General features: G+C 37.3%; 1 long non-coding RNA gene across 1 annotated transcript; it reads left to right on the top strand.

Moving 5' to 3' along the window:
• Positions 1–832: 832 nt before the first annotated feature.
• Positions 833–20,799, top strand: LOC142602256 (uncharacterized). Its single transcript, XR_012835923.1, has 3 exons — positions 833–1,020; positions 9,534–9,625; positions 20,714–20,799. It is a non-coding gene; the product is annotated as an uncharacterized LOC142602256 (long non-coding RNA).
• Positions 20,800–21,349: the final 550 nt, after the last annotated feature.

The following is a 21,349-nucleotide window of genomic DNA, read 5'->3' as shown; positions in this document are numbered from 1 at the left end:
TATAAATATTTGGCACTGCATGTTTTCTGTGGCAAGCAGTTTTCTTTTCACTCCACTTTTATTTTCTTTGTTGTTGTCTTGGAGCAGATGTCATTACCAATGTCCAGTTCCAGATGGCTTTTTTGATGCATCTTAAGGCACTGACCAAAGAGAAAGTGCTTTGCTACTAAACATTCACAATGGCACAGAATTAAAAAGTCCCATATTTTGACTTTTTCAATCCTGCAGGACTCACACTGATCTTGTGTGAAATATTAAAATTCACTAACTTTTGACCTTGTGCCTACTATGCTCCTGAACACAGAACTTTAGCCTTCTGGTGAAAGGATGCTTTGAATTAATTTAAACATTCATCATTCACTCATTTCATTTAGCAGTATTTGGTGATTTAACAGTATAATTCCAGAATTGTTCAAGCTGTTGTTTTTTTTTTTTTCTGAGATAATGAATATTTGTATTTTTAATTATTCATGCAAGTCTTACATTTTTAAAAAGTGAATAAATTTTGGTTTATCTGCTTTAATTGTATTTTAATAGATTCCATAAACCCAATAATTATGTGCAAAGATTCTTGTTAGTCTCAAGGGATTGCAAGAACATATAAAATTAACTTCTCAATGGGACGCAGATAAGAGACAGAACTCTTGGTAGCTTATGTCACCCACCAAGCTGCAGTGAAACATCATTCCTTTGTAATAAGTATTTCTCCAGCAACATCAGGTCTTCATTAACAGTTCTGTGATAAGAAATGACCCTGAGAAGGTCTCTTTGGATCAGTTCAAGATCTTTTCTAACAGCCCACAGCTGTCTGAAGAGTGATGGGGGTGGGAGTTGTTGGGAGCTGTGCTGAAGGATCTCAAATGCCTTTTCAATTGCCTCCTATGGTTTCTTTGGGGTAACTAGTCTGGTGCATTATTTTACCCACGGTGGTTTGTTTCTGGTTTCTTCTCAGTTCTTGACTGTGTGTTTTTTCTGTTACTCACATGAAAGAAACTCTTCATGAGGAAAGAAAGAAGGGAGGTAGGTGCATTCTTTCAAAATGATATAAGCATATTGTGAAAAAGATAAGCTTTGTGAAATCCAGTAGTATTTGGTCTCCCTGTTTGGGTCACTTCTGAGATAGAACAACTGTTTTACAGACTGTTACACTTTCTTCTTAATTTGTATAGAGTATAAAAAAGAGTGGAATGAGGGCCACTAGTATGATTCTTAAATCACATTAAAAATTTAGCTGGAGCATATTGTCCTAAAAAAAATAAAAGTCACAAGGAGCATACTGAGGCAAATGTGAGAACATGAAGGTTAAAGATATCATGAATATTTTTGCCTTAATGGAGTTGTTAAAAAGTTGGACTTGGTTATTGCATCATAAAAATATGTTAGGAGGTACACAGTAATTTTTCCATGTAATTTCTATATGAGAATAAAAGCATAGAGAATATGTTATCCTGGAATAAAAATATTAAACACTTGTGGATGCACATCACAGTGGAAAATAAGAAGTGGGTATTTCATATTTCTATACAGAAATAAATGTACAGAAGAAAAAGGCGTAAATTCTAAGGTAGACTTTTATTCCATTGCATAGTGCTATGTGCTTAACATGATAGTTAATTTCTGTGATTTGTTTCCAAACTGGCATAAAAAGTCATTGCTCTAAAGAGGCTAGAACTTCTTCTCAGGTTTCAGCTGACACTGTTATGACATAATGTGACCATACTGTTGCAAGGACATAGCTTTGTTGCATCCATATTCTCATGTGTGTGGTCTATTTATTGTCAGTGCACCATTGTTTTAAATGAATTTAGCAAACTGATTGTGTAGCAAAAAAAGCTGTTTCTTTTTTTGGTGAAGTTATTAAATAGTTCATGCAGCAACTTTATGAGCAGTTCAAAATCCAGCCTAAATGGCAACTGCTGCAATTTTAGTTAGACTAAAATGTCACATTTGTGCAAGTTCACAAACTTAATGTAAGTTAACAGACTGCCAGACAGCATACTCCAGATACGTTTCAGGTTTGCCTCAAAAAAGATCATCAAAAGAATCTACTCACAGCATGGTTCCACACTGCCAAAGGACAAACTGGGACCAAAGCAAATTTTTCACATTTACTTTAAACCATCATCACAAAGAAATTTGTTTCAAACAAGGGATGGGTGAATATTTTTGCCCATTTGAGCTTGCTCTGATGCCAGTTACAGTCCACTGTGATTCTTGCCAGCCTGAAATGCACTTCCCCAGGGGAAAACAGAGACTGGGGCTACCAGTGAGATCACTTCTTAGAAAAAGAGGAGTGGAGCAGGGCGGACTTAGCTGCTTATGTAGTATTGAAAAAAGGAAGAAACAATAGTATGACATTTTCTAATCAGATATTTTTCCCACTTTTCCAAAAGACAGTGTCCATCTGTTTTAGCATCTGCTCAGTGTAGTTCAAAACCCTCCTAAAAACAACAAATAAGTAAAATGGCTTCACTGCCTTCAAAATGTCAAGATCTAAGAATTTTCTGGGGGAAAAAAAGTTGCATGTGTTGTCATTATTGCTGCAAAAAGTGTCTCTGACCCCTGATGTCTCTGTTTAAATGTAGTATGCAATTGCTATTTATTTCAGCGGGTTTGAGAAAGGTACTTGACTCAAAATTTTGATGTTTCCAAACACAAATGATTTATAAAAAATGCAAATATTTGCTCTGCTCTAGATTGAAGGCACTGACCTTTTGTTGCACTTTCTTTGGAGCCTTTACAGCAATAATGAGGGACCAGACTATTTCCTCAAAATGAAGTACCATGTATTACATGAAGCGTTTGATGGAAAACATATTTTTTGAAGTAATAAATCAGTCTGCACAGGTTTTGACTCCACATATCTCAATATGCAACAGGAGAACATGGGAAGGAGTTGTTAGTGAAAGACTTCTACTGGCCATCTTTCCCTTTCTAGCAATCCCCATTCTATTGTGTTCTAGCTTCCCCAGCCATGAAAAGCAGATGCTTTCACTCCTTTCTAAAAACCTGAAAGCATTAAATTTTCCTGTCATTTCTACTAAGACTCTCTGGAGGGTAGTCTTTGGATCACGCTTTTGCCCTCAGGTTTGCTCCTTCTGCAGTTCCAATGATCTAGGACACTTCAGAAAAGTAATTTGATATCAATATTCATAAAATGTTTCAAGCTGGAAGGGACCTTTGCAGGTCATTCAACAGCTCTGCCTCATTAATCAACTCACATACTATGTTCATAAATGAATTTTATCTCAGTGACCATAACTTGATGGCATACCAGATATATGTCTGCCTGGCATGTGAACACTTCTGCTGAGTGCTACATTTATAAATTCACTTGTTTTTTCATGCATGTTTTAGACTGGTTTGTCAGATTGAATTTATCTGTAAGTGTTACTTCATAGAATAAATATTCTCTCTTGATATGACAAAAAATAATGCCACAATATTTCAGTTCAGTCAAAAGAAGTGAAAATGAATACACTGAGAAAAAAAATTACTCTAGTTTGGGATGTCCTTTTTCACAGTTTTGCTAATTGCTTAAATCTGTACTGAGTTTTAGAAAGTTTTAAAATTACTGCATCTAATATTCCATAGTTTCCTTCCTATGTATGCTGACCCTGCTTCTGCCTTGTACATTATTGATTCCAAATGTAATCTTCCAGCTTGTGTTTCTGTTATTCCATGTTGTCAGTCTGATATTACCTGCTTGAATGAGGAATAGTGGTCTAGGCACAGCTTTCCTGAAAGCATCAACCAGCATCAGACAGCTATGATGTAATCTAACCATAATCAAAAGAACTGGAGGATCTTTTCCCTGTGGGATCCAGATGAGATTCCACATGAACCAGACAATAATACGTCTGCAGAAGACTACTTGCACTCAAAACATGTAGCAAATGTATTTCTAATCAGAATAATCCCCACAGCTGTGTTACCTGGGGGTTTCAGGCATAAGGAATGAGACACTATTCCATTGGCCTTGTTAACACCGACATAACTGCCCATTTCATTGAACACCAGTGGCCCATGTTTAGCATATAGCAGCAGCAGCAGCAAAGGCTTCAATTTTGCTTCTGTTTTTACCACTGAGCAGAATATGAGGTCTGCAAGTAAGGAAAAGTTGTTCATGCATGTGTACTGACATCTGCATTAGTAAGCAATTAAGTCTGATTTATCCCACCTATTTCTGTTCTTTCCTGTATCCCACAGTTAGAATGGCTGCTGGTTACGATTAGCATTTGTACAATTCCAGTAGATCAGTAGATTTTTTTAAAAAGGGGGTTGGAAATAGCAAAAGATGACAACAGCCGGTGACTGATACATGAATTGTGTTAACGACACTGCTATCCTACTGACAAATGGTAGGACAGCAAAGCAAGGTGAGAAGCATCACGATGCCTTGAGAGAGAGATGAAATACAGTGAAATGAAATATAGATGACATACATATCAAAACAAATACATCTAAATGGTTGACCTTATTTATATAAGGAATGACATTTATATGGCAAAAGCAATGGAATTTACATTACTATGTTTAAATGGCAGTAATTAAAGAGTATGAGGCTACAGCAGTTTTCTGTAGAAATAGATGGAAAAGTCTCCATTCAGGACATAATTCTCATCAGATTTTCTTTATCTGAAAGCAGTGTTATAGCTTTATCATCACAGTGACTGAAACTGAATGAATTAAAATGTCATCTGGATTTAAGTCAATCCTTTTATTATTATTCATTCTATCAATGGAATCCTTACATGATGGGGGGGGGGGGGGGGGGGGGCGGGGACATGACACACCAAACCCCAAAACAACCCACAGTTTATCTGATAAACTCAGTATGAGCAGTGATTTCAACCTGATATGATTGTTGTTTTCAGTAAATTGGTTAAAACATGAGTTGTGTTAAGGCTTCCTACTTACATATTTTTAGCTATATGGACAGATTCATTGAATCAGTGGGATTATACTTTCTCTTGAAAATGTACAAGAGCTGGTCTATACATAGATTTTGGTGAGAAATACAATTAACAGCTATAAATTTTAGTGGAGATTTAGTTACAATTATATGAAATACTTATTTACTGTGATATTATAATAAGTATTTTTCTTTCTCTTTTTGTCTGATAAATTCTGTGGAAGCTGGGCTCCTAATCCAGGTTGCTCTAGAATTAACTTTGTAACTGAATATGCATTTGGGAGAATAGTCCCTAGAAAAAAGAAATGTATTTTAAAGAGTATTTAAGTGATGATATCAAATCAGGAAACTGGATAGCAGCTGAAGTTGTGAATATAAAAAATGTTTCTTATACAGGTGGCAAAAAGGATGAATCCATATATCAGATATACATAATCATACGTACAGATTTTTACAAAAGGTCCCATTTCTGAATATTAGTGAATATAGATACTTCCTTTCCTTTTAACACACATTTGTGACACTAGAAATATGAACGACCTCTCCTTGACACGTCATTCATTGACTTTCATTAATTTTTACTTAGGAGCTCTCTCAAAGCCATTCCTGTGAGTTGCTGAGCCCGGCCAAGGGTTTGCATTTAGAGGGGACTTGTAGCAGCGCGCGCCCTGGGGGCTGCTTGCCCCCGCACGGGCTGTTGCTGAAGCAGGACTCGGAGCTCTGTAAGTGCAGTGGGGACAGTGTATTGCTCAGGTGATTGAACTGATGAAGCGGCTCAAAGTTTTCCTTGTTAGGAAAAGCTCCAAGACTGCTTTTAAATTAAACCACTGGTCTCCAACATGTTTAACTAATCTTGTAACAGGAAGGAAGGAGAAAAGCAAGGAATATGTTTAAATTTTTCTTGTGCGCTCCTACTAATAATAAGAATAAATCAAGGAAACTACAACAGAGTGCCAGGTTTGTTTATCCTGTACCACAGTGTACTGTTCTTTATAGCGTCTGGGAACTGCTGCTTCTGTATGCAATTCTAAATATTCTATACAAGTTGTTTAAGGAGACCTTATATACAGGAAAGGTATCTGTTAGTGTATTTAAGCCCAAGCATGGATGAAGTATAATGAACAATCTGTTAAATGTTAATGTAATTTATCCTTTCTTAATTTACAAACATGACATATTGCATGTATTTAGTGTTAATCTGTTTTAGACACTCATTTGTTTTGACCTATGTCCATAATATATTATGTACCTTGAGATATTTATCTTGTCACTTTGAAACAAGATTACAATTAATATGACACACATGAGTTTAAATTAGTACTCCAACTAGAGATGTGTGAGTAATGAATTAGCCACAGTCTTGAACTGTTGGCAGACAATTTAAATTGCCTGCCTCTTTCTGATGCACGATCTGGAATCACTAAATATGTACACGGTCTTAAGTCAACATGTTTTTTAGATCAGTGACTGAGCAATACTCTTTAAACAATTTTTTTCTAAGGGAAAATGACAAATAATAAAAAAGTTAGTTTGGGACTGTATAGTCAGATGTCTGACTGCAAAGAATTCTTCCACAGATTTGTTTTGTCACACCACATTTGGCTTGCTATTGTAAGGTCAAGCCTAAAAAGTTAAGTGGTTGCCTATAGGAAGCAGGACTGTGATTGTGATATCATTAGAAATACTGAATTGTGGATAATACTTTCTATTTGTACTTGTCACTTGTCTGGTTTTTGACAAGAGGAGGCAGTTTTGATGGGCTTCCTGTGGGTCTTGTGTTTTTTATCCTGTTATCCAATTTTCTGCTGCACTGCTTTCCTTCTGTCACACTGACTGCTAGCCAGCCTTGCCTCCTTTACTGGAAGGGCATACAAAGCTTTTCGCTATAGTGGACAGAAAGAAAAGGAGAGGCAATAACAGAGCTGAATTTTGATAAGTACCTTATGTCCCTTGTCCAGGGTAAGTCATACATGATCTATATATCACCTGAAGGCCTTTCAAATATCACAGAAAAAGTAACATTTATGGAATATATGTATATAACCAAATCTATACTTTTTTAAAATCAAATCCTGAAAAGAGAGAAAACAATCTATGATTTTAAGGGCTATTTGTTGATGACAGGAAAATGTTTAAATGTAGTGAGCTTGTATTCTTTGACAAAGTCAGAAGCAAAAAAACCCCAACCAGCCCATAAACCACAACGTAAGTCCTAGTATATAAATAAGTATATACCACCCAATAAAACTCTACCCTTTGTTCAGGTTATAACATCCAATAGTGTTGGGATATGAATTTCTACTAAATTTCAATTTATTTTTTTTTGGGAACTGGCATTTGGCATGAACAAGATTTATTGTATACAAGGTTTATACTCTGTACATGTTTACAAGCTGATTTAATCTGCTTTAGATATATTTTATGCAAAACTGACTTAGTCTCTTCTAATAGTCACATGTGCCCATATTCACTGAAAACAAGTATAACCATTGTGTAGGGCTTGACTAATTGCATGAACCCCTGGCTTTTTGCTATACTTGATGCCAAAATTAATTGTCTGAGTGTTTTAAAACCCCACCCCCATAAACTTAAGGACACAAGCATAATGATGTAGGCAAGATATCAAGGCTATGTCTGAACTGGCACAGCTAGGAGTGCTATGAGTTCCTACAGCCAGGTTCATGCTTCATTTGGATGCCATCATGAGGTTAGGAGAAGCTTGTAACAGCCAACCTGGCTTCTTTGGCGAGGACCTGCAAAGCAGAAGAGAGGGGAGTTGCAGAACATAGCTATCAGGTTCCCAGTCTGCATAATTAGGAGCCTAGGGTGGTTGGTGTCCTAGATGCATTGTGTGCCATCTAGACATTGCTCAGGAGGGCTGTATCTCATTCTGGATGTGCCTAGTAGCCTGTTCTAGGTCTTCGAACAGCTTCCAGCTACTTTGCTTCCCTGCCTTCTCTTTGCATAGCTGAGGTAGAAGTGCTCTGGCTAGCAGCTGTTACTTTGTCACGTGCTATAGACTGCTAATAACATTGCTCAGGGCATTGCTGAGAAAGAAGACATTAAATGGAAAAAAATTGTTCTGTAAGCTATCAGAGACATAGCAGCATTACCCAAAGAAAGTACATCTAATGTGGTGCCATTGTCATTGGTAAGTATTAAAAGAACACCTGTCATCTTATTCATTAAAATATATTTTCAGCACAGGAAATTTTTGACTTATGTAGAACACTTTTTGTGTAGCGTACCTATTATTATTCTTGCTAGATTCAATACCAACATCTACAATAAAGGAAGAAATAATTGCCCTGAATATCTGGGAAAATTTCATAATGCCATTTTTGGGGAATGAGGCAGTCTCCCAAAGAAGCATCTGAATCCTTGTTAGTCACTTTTAAAACGATTTTGAATAATGTAATGTCATGAGTTTATAGATAAAAACCCTACTTTAGTCACAGGTTGGGCTATGATTTAGTAGATCTCTTTTTATAACTTTATTTTTAAGAGGGTTTTTATATGCCATATGGGGTGTAGGATGTAGTTGGAACAGATTGGTGTTCATTAATCAGTAATTCATACTTCATACAGATCAGAATTAGTGTTAAAAGTAATGAATTCTCTAACATTCTTGGTCAGGGACAGTAAGCACTTACAAGCATAATGATTGCTGTCCTTACAGGGCTTCTGCCACGGCCACCGCCTCCATTCCCACAATACAGTGAGAGTATGCAGTTTTATGTTTGGGAATGAATAGTTGCAAGAATCAACACTCTCACTGATTTATTAAGAGGTAAAGGTGATTCAGCCATGATCTAAGAATAGTTCATCACACCCTGAGCAAAACTGGGATGAGACCACAGGAATTATGTGATATCATAAGAAACTTAAAGGTATTACCAAGCTTTGAGAAGTCAAGAAAAAGAAAATCAGATCAGTCTAATGCTTGATGGTTTGGTAGGTCAGAGAGGAAGAAACATTTTTGTAAAGAAATACATGGGATTTTTATTATATACTGTAACTAGCTCTAAAACACACTACCCAGTTCTGGGCTCCCCAGTTCAAGAAAGACAAAAAACTACAGGAGAGAGTCCAGCAGAGGGCTACAAAGATGATGAGGGGACTGGAGCATCTCTCTTATGAGGAAAGGCTGAGACAGCTGGGGCTGTTTAGTCTGGAGAAGACTGAGAAGGGATCTTATCAATATTTATAAATATCTAAAGGGTGGATGTCAAGAGGATGGGGCCAGACTCTTCAGTGGTGTCCAGCGACAGGACAAGGGGCAATGGGTACAAACTGGAACACAGGAAGTTCCATCTCAATATGAGAAAAAACTTCTTTACTGTGAGGGTGACAGAGCACTGGAACAGGCTGCCCAGAGAGGTTGTGGAGTCTCCTTCTCTGGAGATATTCAAAACCCACCTGGAGGTGATCTTGTGCAACCTGCTCTAGGTGATCCTGCTCTAGCAGAGGGGTTGGACTAGATGATCTCCAGAGGTCCCTTCCAACCCCTGCCACTCTGCGATTCTGTGTGATACCAAATACGTTAGCAGAATATTTATAAGTATTTTTGTCTTATTTTATACTACCAACAATCTTAAAAAAATTTGCTTTTCATTAGACCACTTCAGTCTTAATGAATGGATGACATCTGGTAGCTACTATGCCTAGGATCGCAGTCAGCAGAGCATGCACTAAGGAGTCCTCTGTAAGGTATGAAAGGTGCCCAGGAAGTGCCTTCAGGCAAAATAAACCCTTTCTGAATTCTTAATTAGGTGACTTTCTCTCGAACTGGTTTTATCCTTACATATAATCTGGCACCAATTTATTGACCTGATTGTAGTGACATATATTTCTTCTATTTTTATTCTGTTCTCTCTTTTACATACTTATGTGTGGTTTGGGGTTTTTTTGTTTGTTTGGGGGGTTTGTTGTTGCTGGGTTTTTGGTTTTTTTTTTTACTCCAAACGTACATCTCCGTGTGTGCTTGTGCTAATGTCTGTTCTATTCTTGGCTTCAGAGAGAGTGTCACAAATCCCTAACACTGAAAGAGCTGAAGAAGCTGAACTTATGCCCAGATAGGTGCTATTGTCCTTAGTGTGCTGCAGAATAGGTATGCATCCATGCACCTCAAAGAGGTCTTTTAAAGTTTTAGATTCAAGTACAGGCTAGATGGATATAAATCAAAATGCAGGCAACACAAAGACCTATTCTGTTCAAAAGCTTACCTACATTAAGATTGTGCTTTTCTGTTTTAATATTTCTTGTCTCCTGGTAGCTTTTATATGCTCCCGTGGTTTAGTGCTGGTAAGTCAAATGTGACTGTGATGCATATCTGAACTTCTGGATTCTCATTCATACTAAATCTCTAGGTGTCTTGTGTTTTTTGTGTCACAATAGAATGATACAAGGCATTTAATATTGTTGCAGCTCACCTGTGATGTAAGGCAAAATGTTATGGATTTGAACAAGCCATTTCAGAAAGAATTGGGGCACTTTTTTTGACCCAGTGACTCTGGTCTGGTAATTTCAGTAGTTTTATAACTGTGCGCTCTCTGGACTCAACCATAGAAACAAGGTTTCAAGTTTCTTTAGGAGTAAATGATTGCAAGAGACAATTCCTCATCTAAGCAACAATTAGAGCATTAGCTGAACAAAGAGCTTCATCTGGCAATTAGTATTCCTGTGGTGAACAGGGAGAGAATTAGTCAGAGATACAAGAGGCTCAGGCTGCAAGAGCTGAAGCAAAAGGCTCGGTGTGCAAGCTTTCTAATGCTCCAATGCCTTTTCTCCTCCCAGTTTGAGAATCTCTTGCATTTATTTTTCACAATAGGTTAATGCTCTCATGTTGAAAGAATACATTACGGCTCAAACATTCATCTCAGCTTCAAAAGATAGGCAACAGCTACTGGAAACAGCAGGGCTCTCTGCTGTGTTTTTTAGTCCTGAGGCTGATCAATAAACTCTGGTGACACAAGGGAGGAAGGGGTAACGCACTCACACACTGCTCAGCCCCAGGAATGCAGAAAGGATGAATAGAAAGCTAAATGTTTCTTTAAGGAATGAGACCCAAGCACAGATGGCACTCTGTATTCATGGAAAGCTCCCACATGGTGCAAAGAATTAGAGCCTGCAGGGCTTCATAAAAATAATGGAATCACCTATACGCAAAATCTTCAGCCTGATTCACTCTCAGCTACATCACTGTAAGATAGTAGGAGTAAAGGTATTAAAGCCATTGGATTAATGCAGTGTAATGCTGTCCTTGGAGGTGAATCTCACACCCACTCTCTGAAGTGCTTATCCAAAGGGCTTGTAGTGACTGCATCAGGAATAAACCAGGCAAGAAGCCTAAAGCTCCATCTTTAACCACCATGAACCAGATCATGGACGCTATCTGGGGCCACGATACTCCTGTTGAGGTGGAAACAACCCAGAAATTCAGCTTAATGGAGCATCTGGGCATTTCACAGGGATGGGAGTTTAGTCTTATGTTAGCCATTTCTAAAGCACCATCTTCATGGTTCTTTTCTTTAGCTCAGTAGTGTGAAGTCAGGAGAAAGAAAAAAAGCCTGATCTTTCCGACTAGTAATCATCACATGTCTAAAGCTCCCTTAAGAGAAAAATACACTAATGGCATGCTCAGCCTTCTAAGTTGCAAGTCAGAAGAATAAATTTCCAGATATTCCAGAATTTCAGATGTCCTGGCACAGATTAAAAAATTACTGCTCAAGGAACTTGGCTAATTCCAGGAATCTGCACCTTAAATGGAAACAAGCAGAATTTATCTGCTGGACATTTGTAGTGGATATAAATAATGCATGTCACTTAGAGACAAAAAATTTTATTAGTTTCAGCCAACTAAATCTTTCCACAGTTTCTATATTACTAAATTCACTTGGGCTACTTAGATCGGTGCTAAAACAGATGTAAGAAAATAAAATGATCTCTTGATTTTGATTCAATAAAAAGGCTCGCAGTTTAATTGTGTCTTTGATGTCCTCTAGTAGATCACTCAGCAAATAAAGTAATTTCTTCAGAATTTAGGTGCTGTGGGTATGTGAGTTCTGAATTCTCCCTAATAATGGAAAAAACCAGTTATGTCAGTATCGTGTTTGCTGATTCCTTTAAAATGGACTTGTATTTGAATTTCTGATCCTGCAGAACTTCTGTTAAAAGGACAGAATGGTAAAGTTAAAGCAATCTGGGGAGACAAAAACCTCTCCATCTAGCTGCTGCACGCTCAGATCTGCAAGATTGCACTGGAGGCAGCAGACTGGGGAGAAGGGAGATGTGACTGTGTCTCTAGCCCACACAGGCCCTAGGAGTAGTGTATGTTCCTGCCTGAGGAATCTTCCTTTCCTAAGTTTTTACCAAGGAAAAGGCAGATGGAAGAGGACTCATTTGTCCCACATCCTTCAGGTCTTCCAATCTCAATCTTCTCAACCACAAGTGAATTGTTGTGTTGTGGTTTTCTGCTGAAGGGGGCCCTCCACTCTGGGATGCCCCTCGGGCTATGCTCCATCAGGCTCTGGACCAGGGAGGGCTTTCAGGACTCCTGACTTGGTGTAAACCCATCAAGGCTGGACCTCGAATTCCTGGTAGAAAAAGCTGCTGTTGAGGTACTAGCTGTGAGAAATATGTGGTTTTGAAACAGAACTGACTTTGGAGGGAAAGAAGCGTCATAAGATGAGAGTCAGGGTTCACTATAAATCTTGTCCAGGTATGTTTTGAATATTTGAAGTTGGGATAAAATTAGAGGCTGAGGACAAAGAGAGGATTGTTATGTGAATAGCAATGGGATTGTTGCAATTTATGAATAACAGCATGCATTTTAATTACAATGTCAAATGGAGGCACTGTTATATCTGTACAGCTCCAGAATGTCGTATCTGCAAGCTTTCTTCCTGTCTGGCCATATATTAGCCCTTAGAAAACTGCCCTCCCACACCAAGGAGACCCCTCACAGCCTAGTCACACAGCCTGCAGAGTCCCTCTGTGCCACTACTAACGGCAGCTGGTGCTGCTAGGAAGGACACTTAAGTATAATACATTACTTACCAGACATTTTCCACAGGTACTACAGTTTCCTAGGTGGATGATAGGTTGTTCATCTGATGGGAAGATATCCAAGAGCAACATAAAGTGTAAGAGATCAGGCTGGTCTTGGGCATATAGCTTAAATACCTGGTCTGAGGTAAATACCCTGAGCGAGGGTAAATTAATCATTGCTGAATTTGGAGATCATAGAAGCAACGATCTTACAAATATACATGCTTATTACGTGTTATAGAGCCAGCACATAAACTAAGTCAGAGTAATTAAATAAGAGGAAGGCGAAGGGGTGAAAGAAAACACCATCTGCTAACTCTCGATCAGTCACTTATAAGCAAACTGGAATATAATGAAGGCCATTGCATTCTGATCATGAATAGATCCTTCTGCTTGGCTTGTGTTATTTTTCCTCAAAAATAGTGCATATGTTTTTTAACAGTTTGGTAAACACATGAAAAAGGGAAGAAAAAGAAAGCTAAAAATCTCTGCTGAACTGTATGAAAGGCAGCAATTTGGACGCTTCATGACTTTTTTTTATTTATTTCACAGGCCCTTAATAATGTTTACAATATCAATAGTTTTATTTGCAAGCTAAGAGCTTGATTTTGCACTGTCAGCAGTCGCACATTGCCATAAGATCATTGTATTTGACAGAGTGAATCCAGATCAACACTAATTCATGACCTTCCATTCTTGGTTATTTATAGCCATTAACTGACAAACTGATTTTATTAGCTGACTGCTAAATGTAGGGTATTCATGGAATCTCCTCTAGGGTTGAAATAGCAATTGTTTTTTAAGTCTGTGCATTTTCCAACATGAATGATGACTTTCTAAGCTATTAATATAGAAGAGCAGCATAAAATGGCATACCCACCTGTCGTGTCAACTACCAGCAGCCAATAACATGTCAACACAAGGCCAGTGTTCTTTTAATTAATACTTATAAAATGAAAAGAAATAATCTGTTAATACTTTGATTAGATGCAAATAATTCAATTATTGCAAAAGGTAAAATTCATTGCAGCATTGTCATGGGCATTCAATCCTACTTGTGAAACACTTAAGCAGATGAATGACTTTATATGAGAAGGAACATGCCACAATACATGGGACAATGTATGTTAGATACTCTTGTGTTTAAGTGGGGTTTTTTTGAAAGAGATTATATTGAGACATGAAATTACTGATACAATCTTTTAAGGACACTTTCAACCACACCTCTGGTAAGGATTCAGTCCTAGTGATGTTAGTTCAGCTTAATTATGAAATCAAGGAAGAATTTTGGAAATCTCTGCAGACGTTGTGAGGTTGGTTATTTGTAATAATATCTAAAATTCAGTGTCCCTGAAAATTTCATTTGAAAGGAATTTAAAACAAACAAACAAAAACCAAAACACAAAAAAACAAAACAGCAGCTCATCCACAGATCATCTAGAATGAAAATATTGTATGCCATTCTCACTTTTGAAAGTTGATTTTGCTCTCCACTGCAGCTAGTGCTGTTCCTTTTTCTGATGTTGCCAGACTATGGTATGATGAATAGCAGTGTTGGATCAGTTTTGGATTCCTTATTGTTTCTTTGGCTTTGGAGTTACCAGCAATCAAGCCCTTGGGCTTATGAAGTCTATTGAAGCACCCCTTTGCAGGGAAGGCAGACTGCTTCACCTGTGGAAGGTGCAACTACACCTGCTAATGCAATGGGGCTGTATGGTAAGCAGTTGACAAACTTCAGCTAATACAATTCTACAGAAAATATAAAGTCTGCACCTAAAATGCATATTTTTTTTCCTGCCTGAAACTTCTTGAGGAAAGAGTGTGTGTTGCTTAACAGCAGCACTAAGCAAAATAAACCCAACAGGACATTCATTTTGTTTTAAAATCATGTTCCTGATGATATGCCATTAATTTTCTTTTCTTTGGTTACAGCAACAAAGACATGTTTCAGCATAGAAAAGGAAACATGGTGCATCTACACCAGGCATTAATTAGGACTTTGAAGTACTTGAAACACTTGACTTGATTTTTAAAAAGGATTTATATGATAACTCCTATGTTTTGCTGCTTGCAAGTGCTCTTCTTTTGGTTTAATTTCAGTTAATGACCTTTAACTGTGAAAAGCAAACTTAGGAGACACAGATGCAATTGTGCTTGAGATATGCTATTAATGTTCTCTGCAGAAGTCAGCATGTTTGCATCTTTGCCAGCTCTTAGCATGCTTTTAAAGTTATGCTTCCAGAGATTACAAAGTCATTTCAGTGCATTTCAAATTGGTTTTAAGGCTATTCAGGCTGGAGGATTAAAGCACAATGCTTAGGTTGATGATATTTCAGCCCAGCAAACCAGGGCAGCTCAAGCTCACACAATAATCAGAAATATATATGCCTTCTGGGTACTCATGTAAGATTTGAGGACTCTCAAACAGAGAAAAGAAAAAGTACATCCAGTTTGCTTAAAGGAATGTTTACCTCTAGCAGCTATCTTTTTACTGGGGCAAAGTGAATTGCTCCCTTTACGTTCACGGTAAACAAGCTATCACCGGATAAAATTTTTCCACCAATGTGGCTCCCTGAGGACCCTTCCCATAGCACCATGCTTATTTGCCTTGCAACTTCCACAAAAATAAATGAAAACCACTATGGAGCTCTTTAAACGTGAATCTTTCGGATCTGTTTTCTAATCTCCACAGTACAGTAGGGGAATGTCAGAGCTGCATAATGATAAGTGTGCAAGAGCTGAATTTCTCTCATTTTAACATAAAAGCTGCCTTTTCCCTCATGTCTAACTTGATATCAGATAGTCATCAGGGAAAAGTGGGTGCTGTGGAAGAATTATGTGGGAGTAACTTCCACAGCTAAACTCTTGATTATCTTACACCTTAATGCAGAAAATGCATCTTCACTGTGATTTTATTGTCTCGCTGGAGTTATTTTGGCTTAGCTGAATGCTACAGTGAGCTCCAATATAAACCCCCTGCTTCCCTATTTGACATCCAGAAACTTGAAGAGGTTAGTTGTTGTCTAATGTCATAGTCAATTACTTTTTAAAAGACAATTTTACCAGTTGGCACCCAGCTAACTGACCATAGCTGCCCTCTCCTTGGAGGCAGTCTCCCTAGGTCAGCTCTGAAGCACACAGGGGGAGTATATACACCATATCTGTTAGAAATAAATAGATGACATCTCCACATAAGAAATAATCTGAATTACCCTCTGGTTTGCTTATGCTGATTTATAAAAAGGCAGTGACAGGGCGTTTGTAGCTGCCCCTTATTTCATCATTAAACTCCTGTCAACTCCCATTCGTATTAAAAATTGAAAAGGAGGGGTAAAGAGTATTTTAGCATCCTGAAACACGCTATTCCTTGCCTGTCATTTCAAAGCAAAGTAACCATGGTCCCTGTCACACATTCTTTACAGGGAGAAAAGGAGAGGAGTGTTTCAGCATAGTCAGACAGGCTACTGTGGTGAGAGTAAACAGCTGCCTTTCCCTTAATATTCAAAAGTCCAAGAATGTTATAGAAGCTGAAAAGGAATGAAATGGCTGGGTATGGTTTAACTGAATAGGACGATGAGGCAGGAACATGGTGTAGACCAGTAAATGTGAGACTCCCAGTTTAAAAAAAAAAAAAAAAAAAAAGTGATTTTTCCAAGGAATGTAGGTGCCACTGTTACTGGTTTTAACAGATATGCACAAGGGACTTCACAGCCATGTGTTTTTGCATTGACAGTATTGGCCTAAATACCAGTTACACACTGAGCTTATTTTGCATTTATTGACAGTTTCTGTGTTTTACAGTGAATAAATTATGTGCTGGAAGCCCTCATGGGGCTTCTGAGAAAAATGTATTAAAAATCTGCCACCATATTAAAGGAAGGCCTGGGATGATGTTTTGCTTCTGTAAGTGTCCCTGCCCTCCCCTGATTTGGTCCCTTTGCATTAAACCCTGTTTGGTCTCCTTTGCATTAGTATCTAGGCCCCTTTATATGAAATCAATCTTGTCCTAAAAAGAAAGCAATTTTTAGCTTCTGTCCAAAAAAAGAATCATGAAATATTGTTTGAAGACCAACTATTGCTACTTGTGGAAAAATGCAGAAAAACATAGCACTACTTACCTTTCTGAACTTCTAGGAGAATGTTATGGACTATTCAGGCCATACAATAGTTAGATAGGGTGAGAAATATTAACATTTTTCTCTGGTGTATAGTTGATATAGTGGTTAGCGTTGGGCAATCACATAAATTCACCAGCAGGAAATCATCCTCTTATCTTCCTTTGTATTCTAACAGAGAGTGTAGGATTAACAGTCCTGAAGTAGACCTAATATTCTGCTCTGACTGAAGAAGAAAGAAGGTGGTTCCAAGATTTCAAAATAGAGGGGAGTTTTTCATGCCTCTCAGGAGCATATTTTTTGTGTACTTTACCTGACTGACAGCAGGAATATAATATCTTTCTTACTAAAAAATAACCTTGTCCATATAGAAAATATAGAGGTAGACTGCTGACACAGGACTCCCATGCTATCACAAATAGCTAGTATATTTTGCTTTGACTATGCTCCTTTTCACCTTGCCAACTAATAGTTAACTAAACCTAGAAAGTGAATCCCTGCTATGAGGCAGATGCACACAAAAGATTAAGAAAAATAATGAACGTAATAGTACAAGTATTTTTAACAAAGGACTGTAAGCAGAGAGGTAAAAAGGAAGCAAATTGTACTGCACTGTGGTACAGATAGTGTGGTAATGACAAGATGTATCTGCGGGAAGGTGAAAGTTGTATCAAGTTTTCATGACCTGTCTTTGATTTGTGTCAGAAATATCATACATGCTGTGACCTTCACAGCTTCCAGAGGAGACTTATGTATACAGCATTTCCCCCATTGTCCTTGGCATAAGGGACTTCTCATGAGCACAGATGAAAGCTCATTCAGCACAGCCAAAGATTATATAAAAACAGTTACATCCCAGAGGAACAGTGTGGTTCCATACATTGTCTGTGAAATATCTGAGCACCTCCTTCACAAACAAAAGATCATGAACCATCCTGTGCAAGCAGGAACCATGAGACTGCCGGGTCTGGTTTGGTTTTGTTTGGTTGGGTTTTTGTGTTTTTCCTCTCTCTGGGATCATATGACCCAGATCTGTAACTCCTGGAAGGCTCCCCTTGAGATGCATCTCAGAAATCTTATAGATAAACATAGTTTTAGATAAGTGTGAATGCCTTTGTTGTCTTGGAGGCTGGGTTAACTTCAGTGGAAAATGATGGCAGTGTACAAGAAATAGGATGAAATAAAATTTGAGGGTGCAAACTGTCATAAAAAAACCAGTGGAAATCACATGGATCCTGCAAGGCTATTCAAGATGCATGCACAATTTTAAACCATTCCCACCTCCCCAAAGATAAGGGTTTTGAGTCCTGTGCCAATGTTAGTACAGCCCCTACGTATTCCAAGACCAGGTCTTGAGCTCTCTAACATTTAAAAATGCTTACACAGGAACATTTGGAAAGATAAAATCCAAGTAATCTTTTAAACGTGAACAATCCCACATCAATCCCTTTCTACTCAGTTGAAAATAATTTATTCTGAAGGAGAATATTCACACATTGGGATTTAAGGTGACATAACTAACTGACTTCAAATCCCACCTTTAGCCACTTCAGATAAATCTTTTTTGTGTGAAAACAAGCCCTGAATTATCGCTGATATGTGCAAGGCTGCCCTTTGCCTCGCTTGGCTGTTTACCTGAAAGCTTGGGGAAACATGTTAAAATAAATGAGTTAAAAAAGAATAATAAATTAATTAAAAAGAATACCTGCTTATTATTAGAAATAGGTAGAATTTACTCCTCATGGTATTACAGGTAGAAATTTATCACCACTGTACTGATGGTTTTCAAAGTCATTCTAATGCTTTGTGTTACTTATTTTTTTAAATAGAATTTGCTTTTTAAAATTATTTTACCTATCTGTCTAAAAGTTAATGTACTTAAATATCTGAAGAGAATATTTCCAGAAAGCATGCACTGCTATTTTATTATTGGTTTGTGTCTCTAAGACATGATCATTTTACAAGCCAACTTAATCTCCGATAAGCTTACAGAAAAATGCAAAAATTCTCTGAAAACAGCGACACTATTCAACATTGCATGAGAGACCGAGGTTGAGCAGGGTGACTTGCTGTGATCTCTAAACTCAGGGGAATGGGAACTCTAAAAGGATACGTAATCAAAGCTTGACCTGTAATTTAATTAACAGTTCAAGAATTCCGGGAACTTTTTGAAATACATTATGATTTAACTAATGCTTTGTATGGTAAAGATGTACATTTTAATGAAAAAGAATGATAATAAAGCATTCAGTTTAAAAACCAAATGAACTAGCTGAATAGAGTTTACATTGTTTTACTCATAGCTTGCACATATTATTAGAAGTAGCCACATTGGGTTAGATTCAGTACATGCAGCATTTTAAGAGACATTAAAGTACATTCAAGTACCTTATGCCTTAAGAAACCAAGAAACTGATTTTAAGAATTCCTCTTCATAACATTTGTAATTTTAATATGCCCTAACACACTACAGAGTTTCTCTTTTACAAGACTCCCACATAGTCATACAGAGAAAAGATTCAGTCATGCATAGCAAAAAAATCAGTCTTCACCGTTTGGTGGCATACAGAATTACACTTCTCCTTAGTAGAACTGTATCTGAGGCAATATTTCTGATGGAGCTTTGTAATATCATTAAATCAATAGTGATACTATAGAATTATTTCATATGTCTCTATGTTTTCTTCCATCTGGTAAGTCATTAAATCAAGCATGAAATATTTGTACAAGAAAAAGATGTGATCTCACTATTGATGTCAAGAGACAGTTCCCTGTTACGTTCTCAGCATCTCTGCCTTATACTAACAAAAGAGGAAAAGATACACTTAGTGTAACAACTAATATTTACTATCATCATTTTTGTGTAAAATGGAGATTAAATGGCAAGAGTACTCATTAAAATCACATCTGGAAAAACAAAGGGATTTTAAAGTAAGTATATGTTCCTACGATCAAGGACAAATTTTAGAATATAAGGTAAAATATCTGCAGTTATTTGAATCAGATATTAAATGCTGCAGGTCTTTGTTAGTCTGTTGTTCAAATTTGAAGTGCCATTGTATGTGATAATAATGTATAAAAATGGATTGATTCTTTTTTTTCCAAGTGGACCAAGAGATTGTCATCTGTAACACGTTATACTTGGTTTGCTGTTCTCACCCAAGCCAAGAACTACAGGGCCTGAGCTGAACTCTTTTAAATAGTTTCCCTTAGGTTTAATAAAGGTTTAATCAGATCCTTGGATCAGAACATTATGATAATTGTCACCACCTGCCTTCCTAAAAGAAGAAATGGATTTTACGAAGTAAGTTTGGATGTGCACTGTTTTCCCATGGATCTATGCCATTTATGAAAGCTAAAGAGTTCAAACTGCAAATTCTAAGGTCCTTCCCAAGGTTCAGATGGTTAAGATTTATTTGTAATAGAGTAACTTCAAGAGATACCAACTAAAACATCTTTTTTCTGTTTATTTTTGTTTTGTCTTTCACTTGCCCAAGTATAAGATTATATCCTGGAAATTAGAGAGAAGCATTTTCCCTGCATTAGCAACTTGACAGTACTTGCTCTTTACTTTGTTTCAGCTGCTTCCCCTTTTTAAATGTTTCCTCTGTTTTTTTAACTGTTTTTTCCACAGCAACAAAGGCAGCAAAGATATGGAAAAACAGAGCAAGATCGGATTGCCACAAAACCCTAGAAGGTTTATAAATCGCTAACAGTATTCCAAACACTTAAAAAACCTCCTCCTGAAGCCCATAGTCTTGCTGCTTCTAAGTGCAAATAGAAATTTTTTACTTTGGTGGAAGTTCATCGAGTATACTGACTGCAGCAAAGTTTACCTCACTGGAAAAGGGCTAGGCAGACCTGTTTTAAAAGGTGTTTTCCAGGGTCAAAATAAAGAAATAAATTCCATGAAAATACAGAGAAAAACACTTCAACAAATATGCTACTAAAAATGCTGTGTCTGACCGGGAATTTCAAAATGTCAAACTTCACATTTGTATATGAATTACAATATCATATAATGTAATTAAATATATATATAATATTGTATGTATAAAATACATATAAAATAATGTAATTGCGTCATTTTATGAGCAGTGAGTAGGATGCAACACATGTACTGGTCAGAATATTTACTTCTCCCAGAGTACCTGCAGATACAGTTTCTGGATACTTTAAGGCACTCTGTACACTTCTGCTGCATTTTATGCTCTCTTCGTCTTTGGTCTAGGAAGAGACTGTTCTGATCACTGGAAATTTTCCTGAATAA

Source organism: Balearica regulorum, chromosome 6 (assembly GCF_011004875.1).
Source record: "Balearica regulorum gibbericeps isolate bBalReg1 chromosome 6, bBalReg1.pri, whole genome shotgun sequence".
Lineage (NCBI taxonomy): Eukaryota > Metazoa > Chordata > Aves > Gruiformes > Gruidae > Balearica > Balearica regulorum.
The sequence above is the reverse complement of the archived record's forward strand: the minus strand, read 5'-3'. Positions and strand labels throughout refer to the sequence as shown.